This window comes from Dendrobates tinctorius, unplaced genomic scaffold (assembly GCF_039654945.1).
Source record: "Dendrobates tinctorius isolate UK_male_01 unplaced genomic scaffold, ASM3965494v1 ptg000117l, whole genome shotgun sequence".
Lineage (NCBI taxonomy): Eukaryota > Metazoa > Chordata > Amphibia > Anura > Dendrobatidae > Dendrobates > Dendrobates tinctorius.
Genome location: NW_027361785.1, coordinates 14,329,987 through 14,348,803, shown reverse-complemented (window position 1 = coordinate 14,348,803; position 18,817 = coordinate 14,329,987). Strand labels below are relative to the sequence as shown.

At 45.7% G+C, this 18,817-nt stretch overlaps 1 protein-coding gene across 5 annotated transcripts in view; it reads left to right on the top strand.

The window, feature by feature from the left end:
- P2RX1 (purinergic receptor P2X 1) overlaps window positions 1-18,817 on the top strand; it is a 245,346-nt gene that overhangs the window by 212,014 nt on the left and 14,515 nt on the right. The window lies entirely within an intron of this gene.

Sequence of the window (18,817 nt, the reverse complement as noted above, 5' to 3'; positions counted from 1 at the left end):
GTTTCAAAAGTTTGTTTTCCGCCCTTTTTCACCCAATCAGGATCCACGGACACTGTGGGCAACGTGATGACATAGGCAGGGGTCACCACCATCTTTGAGAAGGGCATGCAAGTGATTGGCTTGCTTTGGGGGGCGTCACAGGGGGTATAAAATGGCGTGCACGCCGACCACCATGTTACTCATGCTGATCTCAGAATAGGGAGAGCTGCTGCTGCTGATTCTGTAGGGAGAGCGTTAGGCAGGGAAGAAGACACCAAAAACTGCTTCTGCTGCTAGCGATTTTGCCTGTACAACACAACAGTCACTGTGTGTGCAGTGGAAGTGGAGGCTATATTTTGCTGGATCAGCTGTGTTGGTTGTTAGGCTGCCTTATAAGGCTTCCTGATAGCTGCATTGCTGTTTTCCCACTGCTTTTTTAAAAGCAATCCAAATTTTTTTTTTTGTCCTGGTGAGGTACTGAGCGTGCATTTTTTCACACCATACAGCGGTGTACGCTCCTCACACAGTACCGTGTAACGGCTGTTATCACGGCCACAGTGAAGCTATCTGTGTGTGACTCTGTAAGAATAAGTCGAGGACATGTTCCGTTCTTACAGACCTCCACCTTCTAGTTTTGTCTGCTTTTCAAACAGTTAAGTATATTTGCTGTTTGATCACATTCAAAACTATAGAGAGACAGCGTGTGTCAGTCCGCATACTTAAAAAACACGGAGCTTGACAATTTTACGGACACCGGACAGCGGTGTACGTGCACGCTCCTCTCTCAGTACCGTGTAACGGCTGTTATCTCGGCCACTGTGAAGCTATCTGTGTGTGACTCTGTAAGAATAAGTCGAGGACATGTTCCGTTCTTACAGACCTCCATCTTCTAGTTTTGTCTGCTTATCAAACAGTTAAGTATATTTGCTGTTTGATCACATTCAAAACTATAGAGAGACAGCGTGTCAGTCCGTATACTTAAAAAACACGGAGCTTGACAATTTTACGGACACCGGACAGCGGTGTACGTGCACGCTCCTCTCTCAGTACCGTGTAACGGCTGTTATCACGGCCACAGTGAAGCTATCTGTGTGTCACTCTGTAAGGATAAGTCGAGGACATGTTCCGTTCTTACAGACCTACACTCTAGGGAGATTCCTATTCTGCCCAATTCTATATACACCTTGTAGTTTGTCATACACTGGCCAATTTCTGCCTGTGACATAGCGGTGTGATATTAACTGGGCCTCACACAACAGTGTCCACAAGTGTGTTCAGAAATTCTACATTTCCCCTGTCCTATGGTGACATTTTTCACACCTGCGACATTGAGCCTGTGACATAGCGGTGTGATATTAACTGGGCCTCACACAATCCAACAGTGTCCACAAGTGTGTTCAGAAATTCTACATCTCCCCTGTCCTATAGTGACATTTTTAACACCTACTACATTGAGCCTGTGACATAGCGGTGTGATATTAACTGGGCCTCACACAATCCAACAGTGTCCACAAGTGTGTTCAGAAATTCTACATCTCCCCTGTCCTATAGTGACATTTTTCACACCTACGACATTGAGCCTGTGACATAGCGGTGTGATATTAACTGGGCCTCACACAACAGTGTCCACAAGTGTGTTCAGAAATTCTACATCTCCCCTGTCCTATAGTGACATTTTTCACACCTACGACATTGAGCCTGTGACATAGCGGTGTGATATTCACTGGGCCTCACACAATCCAACAGTGTCCACAAGTGTGTTCAGAAATTCCACGTCTCCCCTGTCCTATATACACCTTGTACCTTGTTTTACATTACTATATAGTTTGTGGGATTTTGTGTACATTTTTACCAAAAATGAGGAAGGCTGGTGGAAGAGGCCGTGGAATTGGGTGGGGGTTGCCAGCTGGTAATGATGGTGTTGGTGGTGGATCTGATGGTAGTGGCAAAAGCAAAATAGGACCGAATGCAGGAGGTGTTGAGCCTGCGTCATCGTCTGGCTCCACAAGGCCTCGAAGGCTTAGTTTTCTAGGAGTTGGCAAACCGCTGTTAAAGCCAGAGCTTCAGGAAAAAGTTTTGGCTTACATTGCTGACTCAGCCTCCAGCTCTATTGCCTCCTCTTCTGAAGTTGTAAAAAATAAAAGCACTGAGTTGTCATTGGAGGCTCATGTTCATGAACCACACCTTTCCTTGTGTCCTTCACCCCAACCAAGATTGAAGGATGATGCAGGCCATACAACTGATTACTCCATGGAGCTGTTTTCACATACCATGCCTGGGTTATCAAGTGAAATGGTGAATTACCCAGGCCAAGATGAATCTGACATGGAGTGCACTGATGCACAGCCACTGATAGATGATTCTGCTGGTACATTCACTAAGAGCACTACATTGTCCTCGCAGTGTAATGAGCCAGATTCTGACCCTGATGAGTCTCAGGTGCCCCTTCCCGCATACTATACCACCATACACGGTGACACAGAGGAAGGTGCACATGACATTGAAGAGGAGGTGATGGATGACCCAGTTGTTGACCCAGATTGGCATCCATTAGGGGAAGAGGGTGTTGCTTCCAATAGCTCAGATGAGGAGGAGGAGCATCCACAGCAGACATCGACATCGCAACAGCTGTTATCTGGCAGGCCCGGAGCACTCCAAAGACAGGTTCCAAAAATCAAAAGAGTTCCTGGACAGCTTGTCCAGACGGTCAAAATAGCACAGCGTGCTAGGCCGCAAAATGTCTTCCAAAGTAGGAAGAGTGCAGTGTGGCACTTTTTTTGAACAAAATCCTCATGATCAGGCCAAGGTTATCTGTAAGAAGTGCGCAAAGACCTTTAGCCGAGGGAAAAATCTGAAAAATTTGAATACCAGTTGCATGCTTAGACATTTAACCAGCATGCACTTGCAAGCGTGGACACAACACCAAACCTCAAGTACCACATGTGCAACTGATCACAAAGAAGGTAGTCAGCAAAGCTACATTGTTTCCCCCACTGTAAGCCCACTGGTTAGCACAGCAGCAAATGTTCAGGTGTCGTTGCAAGGCCAAAGCGGTCAGGGAATCCCACTGTTATATCAACGAAAGACTGAATCTAGGCCATCAGAAAGAACACAAACTCCATCACCATCATCAACCCTCTCTCAGTCCGCCCTGTCCACTGCTAGTTCCACCATATGCAGCTCTCAAGTCCAGCTCACCCTCCCAGAGACTATGAGTAGGTCAAGAAAGTACTCAGTCTCTCATCCGCGTACACTGGGTTTGAACGCCCACATTGCCAAACTAATCTCGTTAGAGATGATGCCCTATATAGAGGGCGTGGCCTAGCGCTGATGTGAGCAGACGCTAGGCAAAGGAGCTCTGCCATCAGCTTTATGTAATATCCTTCATCAGGCCGCTTTAGCACTGATCTGGGCACATCTATCGACACAGTAAGTGCTTAAGAGTCGGGAGGAGACGCCGGGAGTACAGAGAAGCGCTGAGATGGGAAGGAGGAGGCAGAAAGATATCGGGGAGGACGGCAGCGTGACTGCACAAGATGGCGCCGGGAAAGTGGAGGAGGCACGGAGACAGTCTGAGAGCTATGATAAACGGTCACAAATCCTCCAGAAGTTGCAGCGCTTTGCAAGGGAGGAGGAGGGGGACACCGGAGAAGGTACTGTGCTGGAGGGGGAAGGGGTGAGCGATGAAGCCACAGGAGACGCTGATAACAGGAGAAGAGGGGGAGGGGAAGTCGCTGCCCCTGAATGTATGTCTGAGGAGGAAGACAGTGGAGCCGATGATGAGACCCCTGAGAGAGAGCCAACCCTGAAAGATGTCTTTATGGTGGTGTCGTTTTGCAAAAAGACACTGACTAGATTGAATAGCCGGGTTGATAAGATCAAAGAAGAAATCACTGGCATTAAGGAGGCACTGAACAAGACGGATACTAGGATGGGTGCTGTGGAAGAGAGGGTGAGCACCACTGAGGATTCTGTAAACAAAATGCAGAGAACTCAGTCCCAGCATGCTCAAAAGATATCAGAAGTGCACTTAAAACAGGACGATTTAGAAAATAGATCAAGGAGGAACAACCTTAGATTTGTGGGCTTTCCGGAAAAAGCAGAGGGCAGTGATCCCACCGACTTTATTGAGCAATGGATTTTATCCAAGATCGGCAGAGATACGCTCTCCAGGGTGTTTGCAGTGGAGAGAGCACACCGTGTCCCCCTACGGCCCCTCCCACCGGGTAGTCCTCCCCGTACTATGCTGGCCAGGATACTAAACTGCAGGGACAGAGAGACTATCCTCCGGGAAGCCAGGAGGCTGCAGGACCTCACGTTTAATGGAAGCCGTATTGAAATATATCCGGACTATTCAGCAGAGGTCCAGAAAATGCGGATGAAATTTGGCGAGGTCAAGAGAGGAATGAGAGCGCTGGGAGTGAAGTATTCTATGATGTATCCTGCCAAACTGAGAGTAGCAGCGTTGGGATCTGTTCAGTTCTTCCCGACCCCAGAGGAAGCCGTCAAATGGATGGAGAACAATCGTTCCAAGTTGGGAGCAGAGAGAGACGGAGACGGATGAAGTAGTGACTCTCGGACGTATATACTTTTTTCTTTTTCATGTGGTGCCCTGAGGTACCTGGTTTTTTCAGAACTAATTTTAGGGGTATTGATCCCCGGGCGTTTTTGATGATTCTTGCAATATCCTTGTTAGAAAATGTTATGCGGCCTGATTAGTATTGATGAGCATTCTTGTTTTTGATGGTGGGAGTGATGGACGCCAGAGGAAGGAGACTCAGTGGCTTTATATGGGTCTGCAATAACTGGGGGCTGGCTGTATCCTCTCTCGTTGGAAAGAGAGAATCAGCTAGATTGGGACAGAGGGGAGGGGGGGGAGTGGAGGGAGGCAGGGGGGGCCTTGTTATGGGGTAGTTCATATACTGCAATACAATATAGTGACCACAGGAGCTCGGCTATATTTTATAGGGGAAGAGTCTTGAGGAGATCATTTGCATATTCCCAGTGCCTTCTGGGATAAGTGAAGAGTCTCCGCGAGCTCAACGATCACTGGGTTTTGGCTGTTGCAGCTGAAAAGAGAAAATCGGAAAACCAGAGGAAGAGTCTTGAGGAGATCATTTGCATATTCCCAGTGCCTTCTGGGATAAGTGAAGAGTCTCCGCGAGCGCAACGATCACTGGGTTTTGGCTGTTGCAGCTGAAAAGAGGAAATCGGAAAACCAGAGGAAGAGTCTTGAGGAGATCATTTGCATATTCCCAGTGCCTTCTGGGATAAGTGAAGAGTCTCCGCGAGCTCAACGATCACTGGGTTTTGGCTGTTGCAGCTGAAAAGAGGAAATCGGAAAACCAGGGGAAGAGTCTTGAGGAGATCATTTGCATATTCCCAGTGCCTTCTGGGATAAGTGAAGAGTCTCCGCGAGCTCAACGATCACTGAATTTTGGCTCATCTTTCATCGTTCCTAAGAAATCTCAAGATGGAAGAGGCCAGGAGCCATTTGGTGAGCTGCATTTCTTGCTACATGTTCACAGATTTACCAGTGGAAAAGCCAAACTTCACATGCCACAAATGCAAGCTTGTGTCCCTGTTGGAGGAAAAGTTGCAAAATCTCGAAGAGAGGTTAGCTATGTTGAAGATCATTAAGGAAGGTGAAGAGTTCTTGGACAGAGCAGAATTATCTCTTCATGTTACAGAAAGAGAAGAAATTCGAAGTGCACCTGAAGAAACAGAGGAATGGAGACATGTGACCCAGAGAAGCAGGAGGATCAGGAGGCAGTCAGCACCCATACTGCTCAGAAACCAGTACCAGGCTCTCACGCAGGAAAACGATGAAGAAATACATCAGGATAAGACTTTGCCAACAAACAGCAACCTTATACGCCTTCAGAGTCCTCCTGGATGGAGAAAGAAAAATGTTGTGAAGAAGAAACGGAGAGTGGTGGTCATGGGAGATTCCCTGTTGAGAGGAACAGAGGCCGCTATCTGCAGACCGGATATAACTTCAAGAGAAATGTGCTGTCTTCCAGGTGCAAAAATTAAAGATGTGTCTGACAGGATATCAGGACTCTTCAGACCTACAGATGACTACCCATTCCTGCTACTACATGTGGGGACAAATGACACCGCAAGACACGACCTGGAAACCATCTGCAGAGACTTTGAAGACTTAGGCAAGGAAGTGAAAGAACTGGGAGCGCAGGTGGTCTTCTCTTCCATCCTCCCAGTGGATGGCCATGGAACAAGGAGGTGGAATAAGATTCTGCAGGTGAACAACTGGCTATGTCGATGGTGCCGTCAGCAACGATTTGGATTTCTGGATCACGGAGTGAACTACTTATACGATGGACTACTTGCTAGAGATGGGGTGCACCTTACAAAGACTGGAAAGCATGTATTTGGAAGTCGCCTTGCTACACTTGTAAGGAGAGCTTTAAACTAGAACAACATGGGAAGGGAAGCAAAAGACCAGAAAAAGCCATACACCTGACAAATGCTATTGAGAACTCTGCTATTAGAAGTGGAAAGGAAGAACAAAGACGAAAGAATCTAATTAATAAAAATATTGGAGAAAGAGAAACCAATCACAAACTAAAATGTTTCTATACTAATGCACAAAGCATGGGCAACAAACAAGGAGAATTGGAACTACTAACACAGGAAAAGAAATATGATGTCATTGGAATCACTGAAACTTGGTGGGACAATACACATGATTGGAATACAAGACTAGAAGGATACAACTTATTTGCAAGAAACAGACTTGATAAACGAGGAGGGGGTGTTGCATTGTATGTTAGAAACGCGTATATCTGCACAGAGATTGAAGCTTCAGAGACTGGGAGTTCTGTGGAAACTGTTTGGGTAAGAATACAAGGACAGAACAATGGAAAGGACACCATTGTAGGCATTTACTACAGGCCGCCTGTGCAAGCTGAAGATATGGATGAACTCTTTATGCATCAAATGGCCAAGTTCTCCAAAAAATATGACATAGTTGTCATGGGAGATTTCAACTATCCAGACATTTGTTGGGAATCTCTCTCAGGCAAAACTAACAGGTCAAGGAAATTCTTATCCTCTCTTGCTGACAACTTTATCTTCCAAAAGGTAGGGGAGAAAACAAGGGGAACTGCTACCTTGGATCTAATCCTTATAAACAGGGAGGAAATGGTTGAGGAGGTAAAAGTGGCTGGAACCCTAGGAGGTAGCGACCATGCTATTTTAGAATTTTGGATAACTAGAGGCGGAAGACCTGTGAAGACTCAGACGTCAAGGTTAGATTTCAGAAAGGCAGATTTTAAGGGATTCAGAAAGATAATTGGAGGGATCCAATGGCTGGATATCCTTAAAGACAAAAATGTCCAGGAAGGATGGGAAATCTTGAAAAATGAAATTCTCAAAGCACAGTTGTTAACAATTCCGAAAAGAGGGAAGAATAGGAAGCATTTAAGGAAACCAGGATGGGTGAACACAGAACTTAAGCACATGCTAAAAAGGAAGAAAAAAATGTTTATAAAATGGAAAGAGGGAGGCATATCTAAAGAAGAATATAATGCTGTCTGCAGAACCTGCAGGGCACAAATCAGATTAGCTAAAGCTGAAAATGAATTGAGGCTTGCAAGAGATGTCAAAAGCAATAATAAAGGATTTTGGGGATATGTCAAAAGTAAAAGAAAAGTCAAAGATGCTATAGGATTTTTACAGGATGAAAATGATGAAATGGTAAGACAGGATGTTGAGAAGGCTGAACTTTTAAATTCCTATTTTGCATCTGTTTTCTCTCAGAAAGGAAATGTAACACCAACTGTTATTCACTGTCCTATTAAGGGAATAGAAGAATCCAGGATATCTATAAACAGAAAGATAGTGAGGAAACACTTAGCTAACCTAAATGAATTCAAGTCTCCAGGTCCAGATGAATTACACCCCAGAGTACTGAAGGAGATAGCAGAAGAAATTTTTGAACCTCTCTCCATAATCTTTGAAAATTCTTGGAGAACAGGAGAAGTGCCAGAAGACTGGAGAAGAGCAAATGTTGTTCCTATCTTCAAAAAGGGGAAGAAGGTGGACCCAGGCAACTATAGGCCGGTGAGTCTGACTTCTATACCAGGAAAGATCTTTGAACAAATTATTAAACAACATGTATGTCAATACCTGGATAAGAATGAAGTGATCAAACAGAGTCAGCATGGGTTTGTAACTAATAAGTCATGTCAGACTAACTTAATTTCCTTCTATGACGGTATCACTGATTGGGTGGATCAAGGAAATGCTGTAGATATAGTATATCTTGACTTCAGCAAAGCATTTGACAAAGTCTCTCATACAATCCTTATTGAAAAAATGACTAAGTATGGAATGGACAAGGCAACTGTTAGGTGGATTCATGACTGGCTTAGTGATCGGACCCAAAGAGTGGTCGTAAATGGCTGCACATCCAGTTGGAAGAATGTCTCAAGTGGGGTACCACAGGGCTCTGTCCTGGGCCCTGTATTGTTCAACATCTTTATCAACGATTTAGATGAAGGAATTGAGGGTAAACTGATTAAATTTGCTGATGACACAAAACTAGGAGGGATAGCTAATACTAGAGAAGAGAGAGAGAGGATTCAAAAAGATTTAAATAAACTGGAGAAGTGGGCAGCAACTAACAGAATGGTTTTTAACAGGGAGAAATGCAAAGTACTACATCTGGGCAATAAAAATGAAAAAAGCATATATAGAATGGGAGGAATAGGGCTAAGTGACAGCACATGTGAAAAAGACTTGGGTATACTAATAGATCACAGACTGAATATGAGTCAACAGTGTGATGCAGCAGCAAAAAAGGCAAATGCAATTCTAGGATGTATTAACAGAAGCATACAGTCTAGATCACGTGAAGTCATTATTTCCCTCTACTCCTCTTTGGTCAGACCTCATCTGGAATATTGTGTCCAGTTTTGGGCACCACATTTTAAAAAAGACATCAACAAACTGGAGCAAGTTCAGAAAAGAGCGACCAGAATGGTGACCGGTCTGCAAACCCTGTCTTATGAGGAAAGGTTGCAGGATTTGGGAATGTTTAGTTTGCAAAAGATGAATCCAAAGGGAGTTTGTAGCTATATTCCGCGCTGCCGCTTTAGACAAATTCCAGGAGAATGCTGTATGATTGCAGTGGTTTTATTCTACGCGTTTCAGGGGTCTCATGCCCCCTTCATCAGGATTTCCTGATGAAGGGGGCATGAGACCCCTGAAACGCGTAGAATAAAACCACTGCAATCATACAGCATTCTCCTGGAATTTGTCTAAAGCGGCAGCGCGGAATATAGCTACAAACTCCCTTTGGATTCATCATTTCTTTGGTCACTGAAGACCTGTGGATCTGCAGCAGCCGCTACCTACACGCTCTTATCTCATCCTAACCAGGTGAGCATATTTCATGATATACTGTCTTTTGTAACGTGGATAAGACCCTATTGCGCTTTTTTGTCTCCCCCTTTTTTTGCAATAGTTTGCAAAAGAGAAGACTGAGAGGAGACTTAATAGCTGTCTACAAATATCTAAAGGGCTGTCACATTGTAGAAGGATCAACTTTATTCTCATTTGCACAAGGAAAGACTAGAAGCAATGGGATGAAACTGAATGGGAGGAGACACAGATTAGATATTAGAAAAAACTTTTTGACAGTTAGAGTGATCAATGAGTGGAACAGGCTGCCACGAGAAGTGGTGAGTTCTCCTTCAATGGAAGTCTTCAAACAGAGGCTGGACAGACATCTGACTGGGATGATTTAGCGAATCCTGCTTTGAGCAGGGGGTTGGACCAGATGGCCCAGGAGGTCCCTTCCAACTCTACGATTCTATGATTCTATGATTCTATTATATTTTTAGGACATAATGAGTGGTGATGCAAAAATTCTAAGTTGGAACATACGGGGAGTGTCTGATCCAAATAAAAGAGCGGCAGTTATGGCAGAAATTAGGAGGCATAATCCAGCTATTACATGTTTATTGGAAACCCATTTGATTAAAGGAAAGGAAAACTGGTTGGAGGGGAAAAAATGGATCACTCGGGCCTATCACTCTATGTATTCAGCTTACGCAAGGGGAGTATCTGTACTGATACACTCTCATACTCATTATGAAGAAATTGATTCTTGCGTAGATACGGACGGACAGTTTGTGTCTCTGCACTGTCGAATTTCTGGAATATGCATGATTGTGGTGGCCCTCTATATTCCACCCCCATATTCGAAAAAGAAATTGCAGGAGATTTTTGAGTGGATTGGAGGGAGAGGGGATTATCCAGTGCTAATATTAGGAGACGTTAATAATGTTATGAATGAGTTTTGGGACCGGGCGGGTAATGGGGGTAATTGCCCTAGGAAAAACAAGATGACTCCATTTGGGATATATGTTAGCGAAATGGATATGATAGATTTATGGAGAGTACGCGATGAGGGGAAGAAATGCTTTTCGTGTTATTCGACCTCGTATCACACTTTATCACGAATAGACTTAGCACTGGGTAATAGGGGCATGGACAGAATGGTTGGGACGGTGGAATACTTACAGAGACTTATCTCCGATCACAGGGCAGTTGTGGTTAGTCTGAGAGTGGGAATGGGGAAAGGGAAGAGAGCAGGGGGGACAATTCACCCGGAATGGCTCAAATGTTTAAACATGGGAACTATTAAAAATGATATTGTTGAGTTTTTTCAGTTAAACGAAGGTACTGCGGATCCACTTATTGTATGGGATACCATGAAAGCTTACTTGCGGGGTTTATTCACACGAGATATCTCGAGACAGAAGACACGAACGAGGCAAGTGAATCAGGAGGCAGCAGATAGGCTTAGTAGGGCAGAGGAAGAAATGATAGTTAGACCCAATGCCGACACCCAAAACGCATTAAAAGAAGCACAAGAGGAAGTAAATAAGTTATACCTACAAGGGATAGATAAGAAAAGGGCATTCCAAAAAGCATTGTTCTATGAAGAGGGGGAAAAGGTGGGACATTTATTATCAGTGATTACTGCAGCACAGAAAAAACCCTCACAAATATATGAAATTGTCACTAAAGATGGGGCAGTCCATAAGGATACCACCGGGATATTGGAGTGTTTTAAGGAATATTATGTTGAACTGTATACCTCGGAATTGAGGGCCTCGGATCTGGAGATGGATAGATATTTACAAGAGATAGAGCTACCTAAGTTAGATGATATTGATAAACAAAACTTGGAAGAATTATTTACTGTGGAAGAGGTAGAGAAGGCTATCCTATCATTAACAAATGACAGGTCACCTGGATCTGACGGGATCCCAGGAGAAGTGTACAAAGAATTAATAGAAATTGTAGCACCCAAACTTAAGCACGTACTTGAGGTGGCAGTAGAGAAAGGGGTATTGCCAGGATCTATGAGGGAGGCTGTAATCGTGGTGATTCCTAAGGAAGGGAAGGATGCCTCATCCGTAGAATCCTATAGACCAATCTCGTTATTGACATCAGATGTTAAAATACTAGCCAAAATGTTGGCGATAAGAATGTCTAGAGTTGTCCCCAAATTGATACATCCAGACCAATCAGGGTTCTTACAAAATAGATCCACCGCCATTAATCTGCGAAGACTTTTTTTGAATATTCAAATTCCAGCAGATAATAGGGGGGAAAGGGTGGTGGTCTCACTGGATGCACGAAAGGCATTTGATAGGGTAGAGTGGAAGTATTTATGGGCAGTACTGAAATGTATGGGATTTGGGCATAGATTTATCTCCTGGGTTAAGTTACTGTATGTAGACCTGAAAGGATATATTAGGAGACTTCGGAGGCATTTGGGTTGTTCAGAGGAACTCGTCAGGGATGTCCATTGTCACCGTTATTGTTTGCTGTAGCGATGGAACCGTTAGCGATTAAAATTCGTAACTCCAAAGAAATACAAGGCTTTAGATATGGGGAATTGGAGGAAAAGATCGCCCTATACGCGGATGATATACTCCTTTTCTTAAAAGACGGCGGAGAAGCACTGACTGAGGTCATGGGCCTTATAGGGAAATTTGGATACTTTTCCGGATTGAGAATTAATTGGGACAAGTCATGTATCATGGGGATTGATAGAGAGCTGGGAGATCAAGATGTGGGGGGGGTAGTTAGACACTTGAAAGTAGTTAAGGAATTTAAATACCTCGGAATATGGGTATCTATGCCTATATCTAGATTTCTCGAACTAAACTTGGACCCATTACTAGTTAAATTTAAAGTTAAGATGACAGCGTGGTGTAAGCTAGTACTATCAATAGTGGGGAGGACAAATCTAATTAAAATGATTCTGATGCCTCAGTTGATGTACGTCCTCCATAATGCCCCGGTTTGGATTCCCAAGAAAAAATTTTACAAAATTAATACCATTTTTAGAGAATTGATTTGGGGGAAAAAACAAGCAAAAATTAAATTGGAAATACTGCAAAGGGGGAAGGAAGAGGGTGGGTTGGCGGCGCCAAATCCATGGATATACTTTGTGGCAACGCAGGGGCAGCACTTTAGGGGTTGGCGAGAGGAGGGGAACTTGAGCGTTATGGGGAGAGTTTTGGCCCAACTGACCAACAAGAGAACATTGGTACAGAGTCTAGAAGCAGGAAACTTCGGGAGATTAGGGAAGGACATGCCCACATTTGGACTAATGCACAAAATATGGCAACATATCAAAATTCTTAGAAGAGTTGAGGAATTGACGACATACACACCTATCTGGGATAATGTGAACCTTTCTGAACTATACAAATTGAAGGACTTTATTGATTGGGAGAGGAGAGGTTTGCAATATGTGTGGCAACTATTGGAGGGGTCTGAGTTCAAGTCTTTTACTGTTTTGAAAGAAGAGTTTGGACTCCCATGTAGTGGGGAATTTCGATATTTTGGTCTCAGGCATGCATTTCAAGCGCAGAAACAGATAATGAATATGACGGTGCAGAGGGATGTGGTATTGGACTATGTGTGTGCGTCCGGGGGTACGAGAGGTGTTATATCTACCATCTATAGAGATTTATTATATTCTTACTTGACTGGGTTTCCTCTAACAGTAAAATCTAAATGGGAGAGAGAAGTGGGGGAAATAGTAGATGATACATGGGAGTCTATTTTAGAGTATATACCTAAACTCTCTTTGAGTGAGCCAGGTAGGATATCGCAAATATATATTGTACATAGAACATATAAGACTCCAGAACTTATGAGGAAAATGGGCTTGAGGGATAATGCGGCGTGTCCAAGATGTGGGTATGAACCTGCGGGAATGCTCCATATGCTTTGGTCTTGTCCAAGACTTTCATTATACTGGGAGGAGGTTATAGGGCTTGTTGAGAAGATATACCGATGTGATATAGGAAGGGACCCAGTAACGTGTGTGTTGGGGTATGTGGAGGAGGTGTCGGTGGGGAATGCCTATAAGTCCATCATAGCAAAACTCTTATATATTGCCCGTAAGCTGATAGCTCAAAAATGGATCGATGCTGAACCCCCAACGACTGGGGAGTTTGTTATCCGTGTGAATAACGTAATCCGATTGAAGGAGAGAATTTATGGAAGGCGACATACGGAAGCTCACTTTGAAAAACTCTGGGCCATGTGGTTACAGTGGAGACAATCACATTGAGAAAGTCTGTATTGCAGTTGGGAAGGGGGGGAGGGAGGAGGTCGGGTTAGGTTATCTTTTCTTTTTATGACGGGGAGGAAATTGAATGTCGTGTATTCTTCGATATGCAATGGAGATGATTTGAAAGCTTTGCTTGAATGTAATTATAACGACATTTGAATATAATAAAAATCTTTGGTTTAAAAAAGAGATGATGCCCTATCGGTTGGTGGAAAGCGCAGCTTTCAGCAAACTCATGGCCTATGCAGTACCACGCTATGACCTACCCAGTCGCCACTTCTTCTCTCGCAGAGCCATCCCAGCCCTCCACCATCATGTGAAAGACCGCATTGTCCATGCACTCAAGCAGTCAGTGAGTGGAAAGGTGCACCTCACAACAGATGCATGGTCCAGTCGGCATGGCCAGGGCCGTTACGTGTCCATCACTGCACATTGGGTTAATGTGGTGGATGCAGGGTCCACAGGGGACAGCAGTGGTGGGACAGTGCTGCCTAGCCCACGGTATAGGAAACAGTTGGCTGTAGGCGTTCGACCCTCCTCCTCCTCCTCCAGAAGTGAAAGCTCATCCACAGAGCGCAGTCGTACGAGCACTCCATCTGCAGCTGCCACTGTTGCACACGAGGTGTCCCCCTATCGAGCAGCTAGTGGAAAGCGTCAGCAGGCTGTGTTGCAGATGATGTGTTTGGGTGACAGACACACCGCGGAGGTGCTGGCCGAGTACTTTCAGCGACAAACTGAGTCATGGCTGGGCAGTATACATCTTGAGGCAGGCAAGGTAGTTAGTGATAACAGTCGTAATTTTGAGGCAGCCATAGCCCTTTCAAAACTCAGCCACATACCTTGCTTGGCTCACACCTTGAACCTGGTGGTGCAGTGCTTCCTCAACAATTATCCGGAGTTAACAGCCCTGCTCCAGAAGGTGCGTAGACTGTGCGCGCACATCCGCCGGTCGCCTGTACACTCCATTCGTATGCAGAAGCTGCAGCGATTGCTCCACCTTCCCAACCACCGCCTCATTATCGACATTGCAACAAGGTGGAACTCCACCCTGCACATGGTTGAGCGGCTGTGCGGACAGAGGCAGGCCATAATGCATTTGTGGGAGGATACCCGGCCAGGCACTTTGAGAGCAGACATGGAGTTGACAGGTGTGCAGTGGTCGAAGCTGAAGACCTCTGTAAAGTCCTTCAGTGTTTTGAGGAATGCACATGGCTGGTAAGCGCAGACGACGCCATCATAAGCATGAGCATCCCACTTATGCGTCTGCTCATGCAAACTTTGACGCACCTTAAGGAGCAGGCGTCTGCAGCCAATGTTGACGAGGAGGAAGAGGAGGAGGGAATCCTTGATGACATTCAGCCATTGTCTGCTCAGGGACCTCTCCTGGACGAGGTGGAGGAAGAAGAGGAGGAGGAGGAGGATGATGATGGGGATGATTACTTAGGGGAGGAGGATGCTTCTCGTGGGGCAAGTGAAAATGTTGGCATGGCAAGGTCTGGTACAGGGTTTGTGCGTGACTGGAGGGATGTGGATTTGCCAGAAAGTGCTCCTCCAACCAGCACTCGCAGTGCATCATTGACACCGGGAACATTGGCCCACATGTCAGATTATGCCTTGCAGATCCTAAAAAGGGACCCCCGCATTGCCAAAATGATGAATGATGACGACTACTGGTTGGCCAACATCCTGGATCCACGCTATAAAGGCAAATTACAAAACATCATGCCACACGAGAACCTTGACCTAATATTGGCTAATAAACAAGCAACTCTGGTAAACCGGTTGGTTGAGGCATTCCCAGCACACAGCAGCGGTGATGGTTCTCACACGAACCGTACGGGCCGGGGGCAGCTTGGCAGAGGTGTTCGTGGTGCACACAGCAGAAGTGGCGTTGGAGACAGGGGTTTCATGACAATGTTGTGGACTGATTTTTCAAGTACCGCTCACACAACTGGTAATACTGCATCGATGGAAAGTGACAGGAGACAGCAGTTGCCAACTATGGTTACAAACTACTTTTCCTCCCATATCGATGTTCTCCCGCACAGGTCATTCCCCTTTGACTATTGGGCTGCTAAACTTGACACCTGGCCTGAATTGGCACAATATGCCTTACAGGAGCTCGCTTGCCCAGCTGCAAGTGTGCTATCGGAAAGAGTCTTCAGTGCAGCTGGATCAATCCTGACAGAAAAAAGGACCCGTCTGTCAACCCAAAATGTGGATGATCTAACCTTCATTAAAATGAACCATGCATGGGTTTCCAAGGATTTTGTCCCAACTTCCCCTGATGACACATAGGGTGACAGAAAAATGGCTTGCTTTGGTCCTCCTCTTCCTGGGACTTGAACAATTTCGCCTTTTGCATCAGCTGAATGTCCAACATCAACATATGCCACTTTCTAAAACTCCCTAACTGTGCTGCCCCCCCCCATGGCCGGGGTCACCACCTAGCGCACGACACCGTGCGAGTGCCGTTGCCCTGGACAGGTGGGTAGGCCGACTCTTGGGCGCGGGCACTGGCACAGGGTCCCTCATAGTGCAATCAAGTGTCTCTGACGGTGGTGGTGCACACCCGCCGTCAGACACACCGCCGTATTATGAGGGGCCCAGTGCCAGTACCGACGCCCACGAGTGGGCCCCCCTTGCTTGGGCAGGGCCCCAGCATTTGCAATCTTTACCTCTCCCTGCTCCTCCGCAGTGTAGTCTGGGCCGTCAAATCCATACTGGGCCTGACACCGTCTGAGCCTGCCTCCTGATCTATAGACATATATTTTGAATGTGTACACTATGCTATCCATACATGTTATCCAGGGATACGGTACCCTTTCTCACCTTTGTGCAATCACGTGTAAACCATACTGGGCCTGACACCGTCTGAGCCTGCCTCCTGATCTATAGACATATATTTTGAATGTGTACACTATGCTATCCATACATGTTATCCGGTGATACGGTACCCTTTCTCACCTTTGTGCAATCACGTGTAATCCATACTGGGCCTGACACCGTCTGAGCCTGCCTCCTGATCTATAGACATATATTTTGAATGTGTACACTATGCTATCCATACATGTTATCCGTTGATACGGTACCCTTTCTCACCTTTGTGCAATCACGTGTAATCCATACTGGGCCTGACACCATCTGAGCCTGCCTCCTGATCTATAGACATATATTTTGAATGTGTACACTATGCTATCCATACATGTTATCCGGTGATACGGTACCCTTTCTCACCTTTGTGCAATCGCGTGTAATCCATACTGGGCCTGACACCGTCTGAGCCTGCCTCCTGATCTATAGCCATATATTTTGAATGTGTACACTATGCTATCCATACATGTTATCCGGGGATACGGTACCCTTTCTCACCTTTGTGCAATCACGTGTAATCCATACTGGGCCTGACACCGTCTGAGCCTGCCTCCTGATCTATAGACATATATTTTGAATGTGTACACTATGCTGTCCATACATGTTATCCGGGGATACGGTACCCTTTCTCACCTTTGTGCAATCACGTGTAATCCATACTGGGCCTGACACCGTTTGAGCCTGCCTCCTGATCTATAGACATATATTTTGAATGTGTACACTATGCTATCCATACATGTTATCCGGTGAAACGGTACCCTTTCTCAGCTTTGTGCAATCACGTGTAATCCATACTGGGCCTGACACCGTCTGAGCCTGCCTCCTGATCTATAGACATATATTTTGAATGTGTACACTATGCTATCCATACATGTTATCCGGTGATACGGTACCCTTTCTCACCTTTGTGCAATCACGTGTAATCCATACTGGGCCTGACACCGTTTGAGCCTGCCTCCAGATCTATAGACATATATTTTGAATGTGTACACTATGCTATCCATACATGTTATCCGGGGATACGGTACCCTTTCTCACCTTTGTGCAATCACATGTAATCCATACTGGGCCTGAGAACGGCTGGCGAGCTGTTAAGCAAGCTACAGCACCTGTGGTTTGCACACGTAAGTTTTTCATTTTTTCAGGAATGACGGTTAGGCCTAATTCCGGAACTGCGGTTGACCTGCACTTACTGGGAAATCATCGTTCGCGGGTAATAATTGTAATCCCAGATCCCCATCACTAACGGTGTTTAGCGGGATATCTGCACCTGTAAGCGACAAACGCTGGCCCTTTTCAGTGTAGCGCACATGCAGCCACGGACATGTAAGGGCATGACACACCAGTTATTGGCCAATCTCACGTGCCAGAGCCTCGCGTGTCCCTCTAGTAAGCCGGACTCGGACCGCGAGGCATGACGGAGTTTCGTTCGTTAACGGAATTAAGCTTGCAATGTGTGCATCTTTTTTGTTGCTGGATGGTTGAGGTTGCCCGTGTTGAGTCAAATTACGCCGTAGGCTCCACTCCTGGTGGTGCCCTTCTGGACATTCCTTTAAGGTTCAGCTTTGCAACCATACTGCCCACGTAAAATAAACACTTTGCCTTCATGAACGCTGTTTGGAGGGTCGTGACTCGTGGGAATAACGCCGCCCAATCAGTTAACCTGCTAGAGAGATCTTTCGTTGCTCCCAAGCATGACATCACACTCCCTAGGAGGAAGGTAATGCCACTGTGGCGACCGTACTCCTGGGGGCGACACAAGTGCACTGATGCCCAGCCACTGCTCGATGAATCTGCTGGTACATTGACCCAGACCACTACATTTCCCTTGCACGCTACACGGCCTGAATCTGACCCTGATAACTCAGGTTACCCTTCCCATATACAGTTCCATCTTACACGGTGACAAAGAGGAAGCTGCAGATGAAAGTGCAGGTTCGGCCCACCGGCCGTCAGACACACCACCTATCAAGGGCCCTGTGCCAGTGCCGTCGCCAACGAGTGGGCCCCCCCTGCTTGCTCATGATCACAGCACTTGCAAGGTTGAAATACTGTGCAGTGAGATGGAAGATGGGGACGACGAGGAGTCCAGACTAGTACAGGGATTCCCTAGCGAGGAGACTTATTTCATTGTTTTCAATGTTGGGACAGCAATTTTTGGGGAGCACTATACTCTGGAGAATGATAGATGGGGCCCACCATACACTGGAACATTCCAAAGGTGGACATCAGACACTGGAGCAGCATTTACAGGGCCCATTATACACTAGAGCATTAGAAATGGGGCCCATTATGTTTGGAGCATTATTTGGGCCCATAAGACAGTGGAGCTTC